Here is a 16884-nt window from a genome sequence, read left to right as displayed (position 1 = left end):
GAGTATAATGTTTGGTAGTGAGCCATAAAAACTTCCATTATGGCTGGGGTATCCCGGTGAATCTCGCTCTCCCCATCACGGATGGCCAACACATGGTTCGCTGCTTTGGCGGCCTGATAGTCAAGTCAAGTCAAGTCAAGTAATGAAATTTGTATAGCGCACTACATACCCAGAGGGTTTCAAGGCGCTTAGGAAGGGGAGGAGGATTATTTGTCAAATATCCATGTTTTAAGCTGCTTTCTGAACGCTAGGTGGTTCTGGGTGAGGCGAAGGTAAGCGGGGAGTGAGTTCCATGTTTTAGCAGCCAGGTATGAAAAGGATCTGCCTCCCATGGTGGTCTTGTTGATGCGAGGTACAGTGGCAAGCACTTTGCCTGGGCGTTCCCCTTCACCATACTGATGTGCTGTGTAGTATTTGTGGCAAAAAAGGCACTCTCTTTCTGCTTCGGCTTGATATTCCTTAAGTAACTTGTGTACCTTGGCCAGTGTGGGACCCTCACATGCTGTGCGTGTTTGTTTCCTGCTGTTGAATCTGACGTTCTAGTCAAGCGATAGTTGCTCGGATGTCTTTATAAAATGCCCCCTGCTCTGTAAGTTACCCAGTAAGCCTTCACTACTTGGAATCCCCACGTCCACTGGGCTGACACTCGGAGTCCCCAGCTGAGCAGAGTAACTCGAGTTTGAACTTGCGTTCTACTCTCCATGGCCGCTGCTGCTACCACCTTGCTACCCACGGTGGGCCTGCCTTCTGCCCATGGACATCACACCCCGGCATCCCAGAAGCTTCAGCCTATGGGATTATGGGACTACGGGCAGTGGGGGCTAGCGGAGCAGAGCGGAGCAAAAAGCGGTAAGCAGGGGAGCTGCGGGTCTGCAGGACTACTCCTTTTAACACTGCCACACGGCCGCTACAACCAACCGGGCCGACTTGTTCCTGCTTGTTTCTGCTTGCAGCATTGAGCTGCACTGCCGCCGGCCATCCCTGGGTCTCCCTGGCTCTTCCTGGCCCCGCTGCTGCCACTGCCGCCTGCCTTTGTGGCCCTTATCATCACCATTGAAAAAATCGCAGGTGTGCCGCTTTCCTGCTAACCACACCAATCATCATCTACGGTTAGGGGGCAGCGTGGTGGGGGGTGAGACATGGCAGCAGTGGTGGCTAATGTGACCTGCGGGTCTGTGGGTCTGCTGTGGTGCCATCAGTGCTGAAAGGTGACGGCTGGACATGGCTAGCCCGTGCCCCACCATTTCTGCCAGAGAGGGGCAGTGATCCCCCAAAGAACAACAATCAACTAAGATTGCCTAATGCCCATGCCTCACCACACCTCATCCTCTGCCTTCAGGCCTCAGCCATCAGCCTTCTCCTCCCCAGACTCCTTGGGCTCTATCAGCTTTGCCATCAGCCCTGTCATCAGCCCTTTTACCAGCCTCCAACTAGCTTCTTGCCCCCCCTTCAGACTGGGGGAGCAGTGTAGTGTGCTCACTGTGCGACATTAGGGGGGCTGCACAGAGCTGAGGCACGACTAGTTTCTCCCTATCGGAGTACTGGTTTGCCGCTCAGAGCAGCTGGGGGGTTGCACAGAGAGCAGAGAGGAAAAGAGGAGAGGAGTGTGATTAGCAGCCGAAACCCCCCCCCTTGGCAGGTTCCTCCCGGGTGCACGGAAGAACGCGAGGAGTGCCCGCCACATTAGTGTGCTGCAGCTTCAGCTGTAGCAATTAGGATATCGGCAGACACTCTCACGTCCATCGGCCCAGTTTCTGTCCGGTACTTCCACTAGAACTTCCATCAGCTTAGTACACTGGTTATTATTATATATCACGTGTTAAACTAGACACGGTCTGCGGAGCCAGTCATGAGATCGGGCCGAATAAGGGAGACTCCCCCGAAGTCAAAGTCAAAGTTCAAGTCGAAACAAAAACAAGATAATGCAACAGCGAGTATAGAAGAGTCCGGTGGCCCTTGACTGGGGTCAGTACCTATTAAAAAAGGCACAGAAGGCACAGAGGGCACCCCAGTTATGGGGACCGCTACTATCTGCTCTGACACAAATTTTTCTGCAAACACCACCAAGTTTCAAGTTTTATTTATTTATGTTTTGGAACTCATGACAGAGGTCCACATAAAGACATCAAACAATGGCATTACAATATACAAAGTACAAAACTAGTATATTTCTATAAAACTTTTAAAAAAGTTAAAAATTGTATAACAAAATCTCTCATTTGGTGGATTGCGAATAGCTTCCAATAGAGCAGAAGCGGAAGCAATACTGAGTCTTAGACAGATAGGTTTTAACCATTTAAGGCAATGTGTTTTTAGAGCCGGACAAACAAATAACACATGATTAACATCCTGTTTAAATTTGTTGCAAAAATTACACATTGCTGAAGAGCCATACCATTTTGACAATAAAACATTTAAAGGGAGTAGGTCCTGTCTCAAGAGAAACAGGAAATGACGTACCCCATGGGGAAGATTCCAGGAACTGTAAGGTTGGGGAATTCTAATTTGATAATGGTTAAAAATTGGTAGCGGACCTCTTTTTACCGAAAAGGCCTCTTTGTCTAGATCAAAACTATGGGGCCGATTAGGATGGCGGACGGACTTGCGTCCGTCCGCCACCCTTGAGGAGAAGGGAACGTCCGCAGGGGCTGCGGCGTTCCCTCCGTCCTGATTAGGATGTGACCGCCAGGGTGGCGGTCACATCCTCTATATTTAACATTGCGGCGGGTGCAGCTTCAAGCTGCACCCGCCGCAATGTTAAAAAAGCATGTGTTACATTTACATGCACAAAGCGGCAGGGACCGCACGGTGCCTGCCGCTTTGTGCACGCAAATGCAGGGGGGTACCATAGGTACCCCCCATGTGCGCCCCCCACCCCCCATTCACCCAGGGGGCCCGCAACGGGCCCCCAAAGTGAATGTCCGTTTGCTTTTCCATGGCGGAAAAGCCGCCGTGGAAAAGCAGTTTTACACAAACATCATAATATGGCGGACGGTGTCTCATAGACACCGCCTGCCATGTTATAGCTTTTCCGCCGCGGTCGGAAGCCGACCGCGGCGGAAAAGCGGCGGACGGAATTCCAGACCCACCAGCCATCCTAATTTGGCGGTGGGTCTTTGGTGACTCCGCAGAGGATTTTCCGCCTCCTCCGGGCCGGAGGTGGCTTCCGCCGGCCCGGAGGAGGCGGAAAATCCTCCATCCTAATCGGCCCCTTAGATTCCATGAGGCTAATTTTAGAGTCAGTTTTAACTGATAAGCAGATAACGAGAAGAGTGTCAATTCGTCTAATTTCAGTAATTTAACTGCTAGTCTAAAATTCTTTACAATTGTAGTATACTCTTTTAAGGGTCCGAGAAGTTCTTTTTGAATCCAATATATTAGGGTACCAGGTTCGCCTTTCGCCAAGCTGGAGACCCACCGTACTACCCCAGCAAGGCCCTGGACCCAAGCACTACGTATACCAAATTCCAACCTAAAGGCCGCCATATTATATGCAGTATTAACCATACACAATTTCCGCAAAATCTTCCCCTCTGTGGTGTTCAGAAAGCCCCATTTCCCCACTTCGAGTAATTCTATGCCATATAGTAAGGAGGACGGGACTTTAGCTCTGAAAACCTCCAATAGGTAGGAAAAATGCCTCTGGCCGGTGGATCTATAGAGGGTATTTAAACCCCTCTCATGAGACATTGCCTTCCGAACATTATTGGCTATATGGCCCTTATCACTCACGCAAACACCACCACTAATGGCGATGTGGTCAGCTCAAAGCTAAGAACGGACAAATTAACCTCCCATTTACCAGCTAACCCAATGCAGTTACCAGGAACTCAAGTAAGACAAGGGGACTGCAGTCTCATAAACATCGACTTTCCAACCCAAAATTTATATGAAATTTGCTTTTTTGAAAGATCCGGGGACAGCAATCTATTCAAAAAGCGTGAATGTAAAAGGGCTGCAATCGCCATTACAGCCTGAGCAGTTCGGCCTAACTTATCAGCCAACCAAACAACCAACTGATCAGCTAGTCGATCAGGCTTTTCTTAAGCCATTTTTGACATAATTTGAGCCCTAATCCCAACCCTCACTTCACCAAATCAATAATCAAGTTGAAAACCAAGTTAAAACCAACCAAAGGAACACATCTACGACAGATGACCAAGTTTCACCAAAAAGCACCATTGATATTAGCGAACCAATTGGCCAGCCTTATCAGCTAACCACTCAGCCAGGCTTTCCCTATGTTGCCCAATATGCCACTTGAATTTCAACCTCAATTCTCACTTCATCAACTTAATAATCAGGTTGTAAATCAAGCCTAAACTAATCAAACGAACTCACCCACCACAAAGGATCAGCCTCAACTAAAAAGCATTGTTGATACTAGGCCAGCTGGAAATGTCTGAGAAGAGGAAATAGGGGCAAGGGTTGGAATTGTTATATTAGGGGGCACGCCCCGGAACCAGCTCACAGATCAATCGGGAATGGCTCTCTTGCAAGTTCCCCACTCCACCAAAAAATTTTACAGTCAGGCGTACCTGGTGTATCAGATCATTCCACGGACCCCCACAGCTCTTTGGCTGGTAAACCACCAGAACACCATACACTGACTCTTATATATCAAGCCAGGATCTGTCCTTTCTGGCTTCACAGGAGTGGGAGGAGCTTGTGTCTTCATATAATCTAAAATCTGCCCAAAACAATACACCTGCCGTACCTCTTAATACATCTTTGCAGGAAAGAAGCAATCTCAGTAATATTACTTCCACTGATTCAATTTGGGCCGCAATTTTAAATTCATTGCAATATTCAACTACAGCTTTACAATACCAATCTCATAAAATGGACTTACAACTCACAGTCCTTCAGACACTGGCCGACTTTACGTAAGGGATCGATAATAAACTATCAGAGCTTAATAACTTAATCAAGCGGGGACAAGAAGCACTGCACGGAAGCCAAACTATCCATCTTGAATGCACTTGTGCACCAATAATTGATAAGCTAACAACACTACCAACTATGTTAGGGAACCTCCTATCAGAAATAAAAGGCAGTGCTCCACCGTCCTCTACATCTCCAGATGGTCAGCAGAAATTAGGGACCGCCTTGCTCGAACCCCAAAAAACTAAACCAACAGTATCTAGCTCTTCCAATAATTCTGAAGTTAGCGACGCAACGCCAACATTGGCCCCACTAAAAACTGCTCCTTCAAATAAATACCGTACACCACGGAAAGTTCATAACAAACAAAAACGGAAGGGTCGCAATAAGAAGTCACTACCTCCTGTTCTAAGCACATTGAGCAAACCATTTGTCTTTGCGGTGGAACCAGTCCCCGTTCATGAAGAAATCAGGTCCAGCTATAGTTCCCCCTTGCTTGGCAGGTTGGATCTTTCCATCGCAGTGCCCTTTTCAACTATGTCTGCCACCGAGGGGCCACCGTCAAGTCCTGAAAGAAGGACGCCCCAATAGTGAATGCAAGGCAGGACCCAACACTAACAGCAAAACATCCAGCAAGAAGGAACTTCTCAATAACGAATAAAAGGCAGGAGGGAACAAATATCCAGCAACCCCAAAAATCATAAAGGAAAACCAACCCCAGGGGGGATCATCCACTGAAGTCCACTTGTCAAAAAATGAGGACCAACAAAACCAGCTGACATGGGGCCCAGTAAAGGATTGCTATTCACCCTTCAAAACCAAGTCTCCATCTGCCCTCCTGTCAAGCTCTCCTAAATCTGTTAACCAAGGAGTAGAACAGAACATTTCTCTGTAATTACATCCTCTTTCACAGGTTGAACCCCCCACCTATAGAATGAAGGAAAGGTTAACCAATGAAGTGGTCAGTATCACTCTCATTCCGGAATACATATTACGGGGAAGAGACGACATATTAAACAGAGGAAACGTTTTAAGACTCTTAAACTCTATCCTGAGTCATGGAAATATAAACTCAACGGATTTACTTTCCATAGAATTACTTCCAAATAATAACTCCCTGGGCCTGGAGGTGACAGGGACAAGATGGAGCTCAAGTGAAATCACAAATAAAATCAAGGAAGAGGAAAGTACGTTCAAGCACTGGGGTATTAAAAAGGCAGTCAAATTGAAATCTCCTTATCCAACCCCGTTCTTAAAAGCTCCAACTATCGCCCCAGACCAAATTACCACTTAAGTACTAAAAGGGGCAAGAAGCAGAACCCCCGGCAAACTCACAGCCAGCACAGAAGGATTTAATTTAAGCAGAAGCTCACGGCCACTAATTCCAATAGAGAAACCGGTTCCAGAAATTCAGCAGCAAAGAACACGCACAATATTAACAGATCGTCCAAAGTGACAAGAGAGTGATCCCCCACAGACAGCCCTACTTGCGCAAGGTCAAACTAAAGTCTGTTAACATTAATGGCCTGGCAGCCAAATTGGTAGATCAAGAAGTAGTCAATTATTTGAAAACATTTGACTTAATACTTTTCCAGGAACCCTGGGAAGATAATGCCAAGGAACTCCAAGGTTATTACCCCGACTTCGTCCCGGCAACAAAGGGATAAAACTTTGGTCACTGTTCTGGGGGACTAACGATGCTGGCTTCAATTACCACAATGGGCTGAATAAAGTCCATAGAGGCGAAAATTACATCACCCAACGCAGTTCATGCAATACAGATAAAGCTCAAATTTAACAAGACAATACCAGATGTAATAATAATTAACACCTACGTGCACCCCAAATGTAAACAACAAGATGTAAAGCAGCTGTCAAATCAAATAAAACAGATTATGGATGAGCAAGAAACTGACCATATTATCGTTGCCGGCGATTCAACCTACATCTCCTTGGGTCAAGCTAAGATGACGGCCCTGTGCACGAACTTACATCACGGGATACCAACTCATGGCAAAGCAAACAATAGCAAACCCTCAAGATGGGCTAAATATCTGCTACAAGAACTAGAACATCTAAATTTAAGAGCATTGAAAGGCCGCTTTCCTGAGGATATTCCATCAGTTGCCACTTTTCACTCGTCAAAAACATCCTCCTATCTAGATTACACATTTGTAACACTAGCCATGTTTGATAAAATAGCAACCTTCAGAATAGTTGATATGGCCCAGAGCGATCACCTTCCACAGGAAATAACGTTGAAAGCGAGGTCAGTTGCTAAACTAGACATCTGGAACCCGATCGCTACTGAAGAAGTCTCTAATTTATTGCTTTTAAGGTGCAATGTCAACAATATTGAAGCTCTTTCAGCCTCTGCTAAAACTTTATTTGAGATCGAAAAAGAAACTGGTATTACAATTGTAACAGCATGGGAAAACTTCATTAAGACCTTTAGTTGTAACATTGCAACTAGGACAGGGGCCAAATCAAGACATCCAGAAGACGAATTGACAAAAGTAAATTCCAGCCCGTAAACAACGAGCCTCAAATGAACCATAAACCAAACCCGTTGTCAGTTGTGAAAAACACCCGGGAACAAGAGTTGCAGTCGACCCTTAGACAAACGAAGGCACTACTTAGACAGCGGAAGTGGAGATAAATAAGGCAAAAGAATGACGAAACGTGGGCCAAATTATTGCATGATGCTAAGCAACAAAATAGTGCCAAGTTCTGGCAAACAATTCATGAGATAAAATATGTTGAAATCAGAGCAATGCCCTCTTTGTTACCCCAGGATTCCCCCCACAGCGGCGACCCCAACTTGTCAAGTGCCGTCCCACCCTCTTAAACCTTCCCGATAGATCTAAAGAAAACTGTCTAGCCTTCCGCGCAGCTATCCCATGTTGGTGGTGTGCGGACTGTGCTGTGTGCTTATAGTATGCCAGCAGCATCGGTGTATAGTGTTGTGTTAGCATGTAGGCGCTTACAATGTGAAGACCGGAGTGGGTCTGAGTCACTGGGTTGCTGCGGAACAACAAATTCAACATTTCCACATCAAAGTAAAACATTCCCCACTAACGGAGGAAAGTGGAAATCCCTTGAAGCTGTGTGTCCTAGGGGGCGTTGCAGCACCTCCTGCACGGATGTGACAAACAGAAGGGGGCCCTGGAATGCATGCCTAATGTTTAGTAAGTTTCTCACTGTCTTTAGTCAATCTGGTGATGGGTCGGAAGGCCATAAAGTGAAGACCTAGAGTGTTACCTGCCAATAGAGCTGGCACCTGTGCAGACAGGTATAAAAAGCAAGCCTGCTGAGGGTGTCCATCTAGACCCCGTTGATTGCTCTCAGTCCTCATCGTGGTGCGTAGGGTCTTCTCTACTGCCTGGAGAGGAGCGTTCCACTCCCTTGGCAGCCTGCAACATTGTTTTGAAGAGTTACACTGCCTTTTGTAGTGTGTTGCAGATGTGGTGCTTGCCTTTGTAGGTGGGCCCCAGACGTGCGGGGTTGAGCATGGCATACTCCACTCCCACTTGCTGTAACTTTTTCTTGATTGGCAAATATTTTTTCCACACTTCTTGGACATTGAGCGTAAAGTCAGGATATAATGATATGGCATTGTTCTCAAATATTACATCTTTCAGTTCACTTTGCTTTGCGGAGAGCCATATCGCGGTCTCTGTAATTAAGTAGTCTTGCGACTATGGGTCTGGGAGGCGCTCCTGGTGGAGGCATTAACGCCATTGTTTGATGTGCCTATTCCACAATAAGCAGTCTGAAGCAGGCCTCCTGGCCAAAACAGGTGGTGAGCAGTCTCTTTACATAGCCTTATAGCCGTCCTGTGTTGGTTGTCTTGGGAATGCCGGTAATGTGGGTGTTATTCCGCCTCGAGCAGGCTTTGATGTCTTCATTCTTCACCGGGATCACTTTGAGCAGTTTGTCAGTGTCTGTAATTCGCCCTACTGCCTGCGAGTGGTCATCCTCGAAAGTATAGATTCACGTTTCCGCCTCCTTTACTCTGCCATCCTGTTTATCAAGCTGTTGGGTGATCTGGTCCATTCTGGCACACATTGAGTCCTTTATACCTTCGATGGATGCAAGGCTGTTTTTCATTGTGAGAAGTGAGAAGTAGCACCTTCAAGCGAACATCGTCAGGGCTCTGGCCCCTCCTGACCAGTTCCGTCCTTCTCCGCATCAGATGGCTGCCCTCTGGGTGTTCTGCAGGCATTGAACGTAAGCTTGCCTGTTTGCCATCCAGTTTTCCCATTGCCCCATCTGTTTAGGCAGGTGCACGTGTGAGTTTTTGGCATTCCACCGTTCGCTTCAGCTCGTGTCATATCGGATGTCTGACTGAGAGCATGCTTTTCCTAGGCTGGGCTTTGCGCCTCTGTTCTTGGCAGTGGGTGCCCAACGAAACAGCGCAGTCAATTATTCAGGTGTACTTTGGCTCATTCCACCACCTCGTCTTGCCCCCAGCCACCCGTCCCAGGTTGACTCCTCAGAGATACGGCAGTGGTGGTGAAGAGCCCTGTAATGTCCTTGATGTGAGCTTGGGCAGTCTGGTGAAGACTACGTGCTCCTCACTGTGCAGGGCTGACTGTTGCAGGGTTGTGCATTTGTACCGTGTTTGAGTGGGGCGGGAGGCGTTGTCTAAAATGTGGGTTGTGAAGGCCCGCTCCTGTTCGGCACTACGTCACTGTGGGCAATATGGCGCTTCTATGCCTGGGACGCCTTATCTTTAGCTGGGTTTGGGCTGCAGCATGAGCTAGGTGGATGGTGCGGCATGTGGAGGAGGTCCGGGACCAGGGCCTGTGCTGCGTGCTACTCCCTACCGCCACCATCCAGAAAGAGTGTCAGGGTGCTCAGGTTGGTATGTTGCGGCCGCCAGAAGAAATCTCTGTACAAATGAGGCTACCTGCAGTCACCAGGTGAGCCCTGGTAGTAGACCGCGGGTTCGCAGCTCTGCGTCACGGGATGGAAGCTTATCCCTGCCGGGTGTCGCCGCGACCCTCTGCTCCGCAGGGTGTACTTGATGCCATTTGCCCTAGCAGGCCGCGGTTAGTGGCACTCGGTAAATTACCAGCAAAGGTATTTACTATGGTGCAGTGGGCTGTGATCCCTGGCCTGGCTTGGAGTCCACTCGCTCCCGTGACATCTTAACCAATCAATCAGGAGTTTATGTAGCATGGCTACTCACACCCGGAGGGTCTCAAGGTGATGAGGGAGGGGATTGCTGATCCATCTGGGCATGGAGGATCAGCAGTAGTAGAGAGTTCCTTCCTTAATTGGTTCAGTGACAGAGATTGCCTGAAGTGGAGGGGCAGGGTGTTGTAAGTCCTGGTGGTGAGGTAGGGGAAGGATCTTCCTCCGGTTCTGGTCTTGTGAATCAGTGGGAACGTGGCCAGGGCTGGTTGGGTGGAGCGAAGTTTTCAAGTGGGTATGTGGAATGAGCGGTTGTGGTTCATACATGCTGATCCTACATTATGGACAGCTCTGTAGGCATGTGTGAGATGATTGAAGGTGATCCTCTTGTTGACTAGGAGCCAGTGGAGTTGTCGAAGGTGTTCTGTTATGTGGCTATGGCGGGGATGTCTAGGACCAGTCTGACTGTGGCGTTTTGAACTTTCTGAAGTTTCCTGTGCTGTTTCTGGGTGACTCTGGTATAGAGTGAGTTGCTGTAGTTGAGTCCGCTGGTGATGAGTGCTTGAGAGAATGTCTTTCTGGATAAAGGTGGGGATCCATCTGAATGTCTTTCGAAGCATGCAGAGCGTGTGGAAGCAGGAGGTGGATACAGCGTTGATCTGGAACTTAATTATGAATGAGGAGTCCAGTATGATGCCAAGGTTATGTGCATGGTCCCTGGGATTCCCAGTGCAGTGGGCCACCAGGAGTTGTCTCAGCATGATGGTCCGGATCCCAGGATGAGTACTGTGGTCTTGTCCGAGTTGAGCTTGAGGCAGATATCTTTTATCCAGGTGGCAACGGCCTTCATCCCACTGTGAAAGTTGATTCTGTCGGGCGTGGGTTCGTTGAAGGAGAGGATCAGCTGAGTGTCATCAGCATAACAGACAATTTTAAGTCTGTGGTTTCTGACAATAGCCGTGAGGGTAATCATGTAGAAGTTGAAGAGGGGGGCTTTGGGAGGATCCCTGGGGCACTCTACAGATGATCTCTGTAAGTTCTGAGAGGAACAGAGGTTTTCTGACTCACTGTGTTCGGTTGGTAAGGACGGAGTGGATCCAGTCCAGAGCTTTGTCACGATTTCTGGCATTGTGGAGTCTCATCATTTTTGAGGTAGGGGTAGAAGGTATCAAAGATGGCCAAGAGGTCCAGTAGGATGAGGGCTGCTGTTTTGCCTCGGTCAAGGAGAGAGTGGATGTAGTCAGTGGCGGCAAGGAGTTCCTTTCTCTGAGCTGTGGTTGCTTCAGAAGCCAGATTGGGAGATGTCCATGATGTGGGTTTCTGCAATGAACTCATAGAGTTTGGTGTTGATTGTCTTCTTGGTGACGCTTAACAATGCACATCCTTCTAAAAAAGGAATGGTGGGCTGCTTCTTGTGCTAAATTTGTTTTGTGTAAGACATTCTGTACAGCTGTTTTCTGTTCTATTCCTGTTTTATGAGAACTAGGTGTAACTCAGGGGATGTGATCGCTGGAAAGAAAAGCTGTTGAAATGTTACCCACAAGCTGGTAAAACATCCCTGTACAGCACAGTTATGAATTTGTTATTTCTGAAGATTAACCCAACATTGAGTGGGGTGCTATACCGGTAGGGCAAACTGGGTCCTATTTCTCTCAGAGCATACTCTTCTTTGTATTGGGAACTACCTTGACTGAAGAACTGTCCGGCAAGTACTTTTTTATTCATCATTTGATAGGGTGTTATGTACTGACCATGGTGGAAGTAAAAGATAAGTAAGATTAAGGGAAGTAAGAGAAGAAAACTAAGATGGGTTCATAGATGAACAATAAAGTGTAGGTAAAGAACAAACATTAGATGAAAAGAAAAGAAAGAAAATTTGAATGGTATGGTAAGGAAAAGAAGAGAAAAAATAAAAGGCAGAGAATATAAAGAAGGAGTAACACTATATGAGAAAGAAACAAAGCAGACCTTGTAAAAAAAATGTGTAGCAACAAAATAAAAGGAAATTATTAAGAGGTTACAATATTAGCTTGTAGGAAATAAAGAAATAAATAAGCTAATAAGAGAAAAAGGTGAAAGAGACCAATAGAAATAAATGAAATAGAACAGAATTAAAGAGAAGTTAGAGGGAAAGACATAAATAAACAATAGTTAACAAAGAAAACAAAAGAAATGGTGGACATGTACAAAAAAACGGAGAGGGACACGGAGGATCAAGAGAATGGGTACAAGAAAGGTAGGAGAACAGGACAAAGAGCCAAGAGATGATGCCCAAGAAAGGTAAACAAATAAAGAGCAAGGGGCAGATAGTGAAGGAGTGAGTGAAATGCAGCTATTCTTTCTAAAGAGGACAAGACAGTGGGAGAGTGAACCGACGACATCAGGTCCCTGCTCGACAACGGGGAAACTGCTGCCCCCATCCTCCTGGACCTCTCAGCAGCCTTCAACACCGTATGCCACCGCACCCTGATACAGCGCCTCAGCAACACCGGAATCCAAGTAGCGGCCCTGGAGTGTATCATCTCGTTCCTCGACGGAAGAACTCAGAGAGTCCGCCTCCCCCCGTTCCGATCCGCGGCCACAGAAGTCATCTGCGGCGTTCCGCAAGGATCCTCACTGAGCCCCACCCTCTTCAACGTCTACATGAGCCCTCTCGCAGCCATCGCACGCCAACACAACCTCAACATCATCTCCTACGCCGAGGACACCCAGCTGATGCTCTCCCTCACCAACGAGCCCGCCACCGCCAAAGCCAACCTCCAGGAAGGAATGAAAGACGTCGCGGAATGGATGAAAATCAGCCGTCTGAAACTGAACGGAAGTCCTCATTCTCGGACCATCTCCGTCCGCCTGGGACGACTCCTGGTGGCCCCCCGGCCCTGGGCACCGCACCCAAGCCAACGGACCACGCACGCAACCTGGGCTTCATCCTGGACTCCTCCCTCACGATGACCAAGCAAGTCAACGCTGTCTCGTCATCCTGCTTCAACACCCTGAGCATGCTCCAAAAGATCTTCTGATGGATCCCCACCGAAACCAGGAAGATGGTCACCCAGGCCCTCGTCACCAGCCGTCTGGACTACGGGAACACCCTCTACGCTGGAAACACAGCCAAACTCCAGAAAAGGAGTGAAGCATGTAATGAAAAGATACCTGCATGAATGAAGAGCCTGAATTAGTAGAAAGAAACTTGATTAAATAAAGAAAGAGTCAAAGGGAAAATATTAAAGTTTTACATGAAAGAGGAAAACATGAAAATTAATGAGTGTGCTTCGCGGGAGAGAACCAATAGATATAGTGGTCTTAGAGAATACGTAGATTTGGAAGTGAGTAGAAACAGAGTTGAGTAGATTAGAGTGGTGTAGATATTGAGAATGACACAGAACTATAATGGTAAGAGAATGTGAATGAGATTAACTGAAGAAAGATACTAAAGAGATTTAGAATATGCCAAAGATACAGAAGAATGTTCAAGATAGTATGGAAAAGACTTTAAGATATACAGGGTACTGGACAATGAGGCTGATTATAAGAGATGTGGAGGTGAGTAGAAGTGCTAGAAGTGAGTGAGTGAGTGAGTGACTGACTGACAGAGATAGGTGTGAAAAAGTAAACTAAAAGTGGGAAAACTGGAGATAAGAGCAAATCTTAAGAGAAAGGAAAACACATCAAAGAGGTAGAAGTACAAGTGAAACCAACCAGAAGGCAGAGGCGAGAGAGGCCATCCGAGGTCAGAGAATGACAGAACATGGCATAGACGTGTTAGAGTGAGGGTTGTGTATTTGAAGATAAAAAAAGGAAACAGATGTAACTGTGCAAACACAGAGGTAAAAGACACAGCCTGAAAGCTAGACAGGATGGGGAAATAAAACTAGTACATTTTAACATAGGTAAGATAAAAGAAGATTTAGAGCTGGGACCAGGGCTAACATGTGAGGTGATGAGAAGATAGCAGGGAAGGTGAGAGATGTACTGAGGTAGAGTTGTTGGTGAGAAAATGAGTAGTATAGAAAGTGAATGAACGGGAGATTAACCAGCAGGATTTTTAGATAGATATGAGGGCTACACAGTGTGGGATTGATATAAAGTAATAGTAGTGATAAAACCTTTACAAAGTGCATTAGTGCAGTGAAAATATATTTTGCACAGAGGAAGCATTGGGATGTTCTAGATGTGTATAGCTCTATCTGTGTCTGTTCCAGGGACACTAAACACTTCACCTGAGATTGCTCCTCTATGTAGGTGTATATGTGTTATGTTATAAGTTCTCATAAAGTGGTGGTTGCCCCAGCACGGGGCACCCCAGCGCTAAAACTGACAGGAGCATGCAGGAAAAGATTTCATCTAAAGGTCAGGGAAAAGCCACGTTTTGATCATTTTTATGAAAGCCCAGTGGTCTTGCATGCTCTGAGCAGCTAGAGGAATAGAATTCCATATGATGGGTGCCATAGTCCAGTGGACATCTATGGTTCAACTGGGGAATACCTAAAGTTGCAAGGCTTTTGGGACATTGAATAATATGTTAATACCAACATCCTAGGATATTTCACAAGCACTCTAGAATATTCATGCAAGTCAGACGTATATTGGAAGTACTCTGACATAGGATGGCATTATCTTATGTCATTCTGTTTTCAAGCAGCTAGATTTGCTTCTAATGCAGTATAGATGAACAATAACTGCCTCAAACTCAACACTGACAAGACAGAGGTACTCATCTTCAGGATAGGAAAGGACACACTCTGGAACAATGCATGGTGCCCACCTGAGCAGGGCGTAACCCCTAACACCCACCAAACATGCCTGCAACCTTGGGTTTCTCCTCAGCTATCCAGCATGTGCGGGGGATTGTTGTTCTGTTTTACCAGTGGATATCCACTCATTGTGGAGGATGGTGGCTCTCCCTACCCTTATGCACAGAAATCCTGACTCAGTACCAGAGTATTCTTGCCTGCGTATTGCCCAGGAGCGCTAATGCCCTATAGAACCACCTAGCAAGCAGTTTCATTATCCATGAAGAAGCAGGTAAGCTCTGACTATTCCGCTTGCTTCCTCACCTTCCGAATGCTAAGGAAGGTCTTCAGATGGCTCCCACCTAACACAAGGCAAACAGTCAGGCAAGCTATCATTCCCAGCAAACTAGACAATGGTATTTCCCTCTAAATAGGAATAACAGCGCAACTCATGATGAGACTTTAGTCTATCCAAAACACAGCAGCCAGACTCATCCTGGACCTCACCAGATTGACCCACTTCACCCCACACCTCAGGTCACTCCACTGGCTACCAGTCGTAATCAGATGCCAGTTCAAGATGATAACCCATGCTTGCACGACACTATGCAACAAAGGACCGACATACCTCAGCAAACAAATGTACTTTCACCAACCTACCAGGAAACTCCATTCGAAATCCCCCTCCATAGTAGCCACCAGAGGCATCCTCTGGAAGAACAGTGGAGGTCACTCTTTCTCCCACAAGCCGATAAGACCTGGAACAACCTCCCCCTACAACCTCTGAGCCTCGCCATTGCCCTAGCAGTTCAGGAAGGAACTCAAGACCTGAATGTTCAACCAATAGGAGAACATTCAACATGCGCTCCCAGCACCTCAAGACCCTCACGGTAATGAAGCAGCGCTCTACAAATCCTGATTGGTTGATTGATGTGATATCATAAATCTGACTGTATTTGATTTTCTGATATAGGTATTGGCAAGATGGTTCAGTCATTGTTTCTATTGTGGTACAAATATATGTCATTTGTGCATCCAGTAATTTACACTGTCACATACATGATCTGTGACTGCAACAAATAAATAATGGTTCTGGGTATTAAGGCAGATTCTGAAGTAGTGGACTAAACTGGGAGTGCCATTTCAGAACTGTTTGTAAATCTTGAGATTACTCACTGTTTTTGAAAAACTGTGTTGCAAGAAAAAACTGTTAGCTCAATTTTTGTCCACATTTTCTTGACAGTGGTTGCCACTAAAGATTCTGAACGGCTCAATTGATCTTAGTTTCTGTGATGCGATGGAAACATAAAATGAGACACTAGACTCTTATTACGTAGAGCAGTAACTCAGAGATCTATTGTTCCCTGGATGGTCAGTGTGCTGGTGAAAGTCCTTCTAACATCATGTGGTCCCTGGCTGCATTAAGGTACTTTCACATAATAGGAGTTGAGTGATTTGGTATGGGGTCCTCGTAATTCTTTGCAGAGGGAGACCAAACGTTTATTACTCTGCTGCTTACAAACTTACTTTCTCTAACAATTACGAACTACAGACCTCGTTATTCAACTCTTACACCAGGCAAATGTGGATTGAAGGAGAAAAGACTTTGAAAAGCCAAAAGATGAAGAGTGCAGCCAACACGGCCTTCTTCCCTTGTTTTATCCACTCGGGTCAAACCCTGAGGTGATTCATGGCAGCTGAGACGGACCTACATTCAGCCGGAAATGCAGGAATTTAGTAGCTAATTTTAAAGTCAAAACTATTAATTCTGAAAGAAATAAGTGGAAATATATTCTAGTGTGTAAAAAAGCAATATCAGAATCCCCTACATTTTCAAGGTAGCCAATGCCAGTATTTCTAAGACAAACACATGACTTACCTCACCAGGGCAAAGCAGACCACCTATTGGGGAAAGAAGTTTAGCCACCAATTTTAGTTGTTCCTGTAACATAAACAAAGAAAAGAAAACGTTACAGGAATCCATTCTCTTAGGCAAAGCTTCATACATCAAAAAGATAATCACTTAGCCTTTTCATATTTGTACATTTATTTTAGTACACATGAAAATTGGATTTAAGAAGAACTCTAATGAGAAGTGCTTGTTGCACATAATACTTCCATGCAAAGG

The sequence above is a fragment of the Lissotriton vulgaris genome, chromosome 7 (genome assembly GCF_964263255.1).
Source record: "Lissotriton vulgaris chromosome 7, aLisVul1.2, whole genome shotgun sequence".
In the NCBI taxonomy this organism is placed as follows: Eukaryota; Metazoa; Chordata; class Amphibia; order Caudata; family Salamandridae; genus Lissotriton; species Lissotriton vulgaris.
This window is presented reverse-complemented; position numbering follows the sequence as displayed.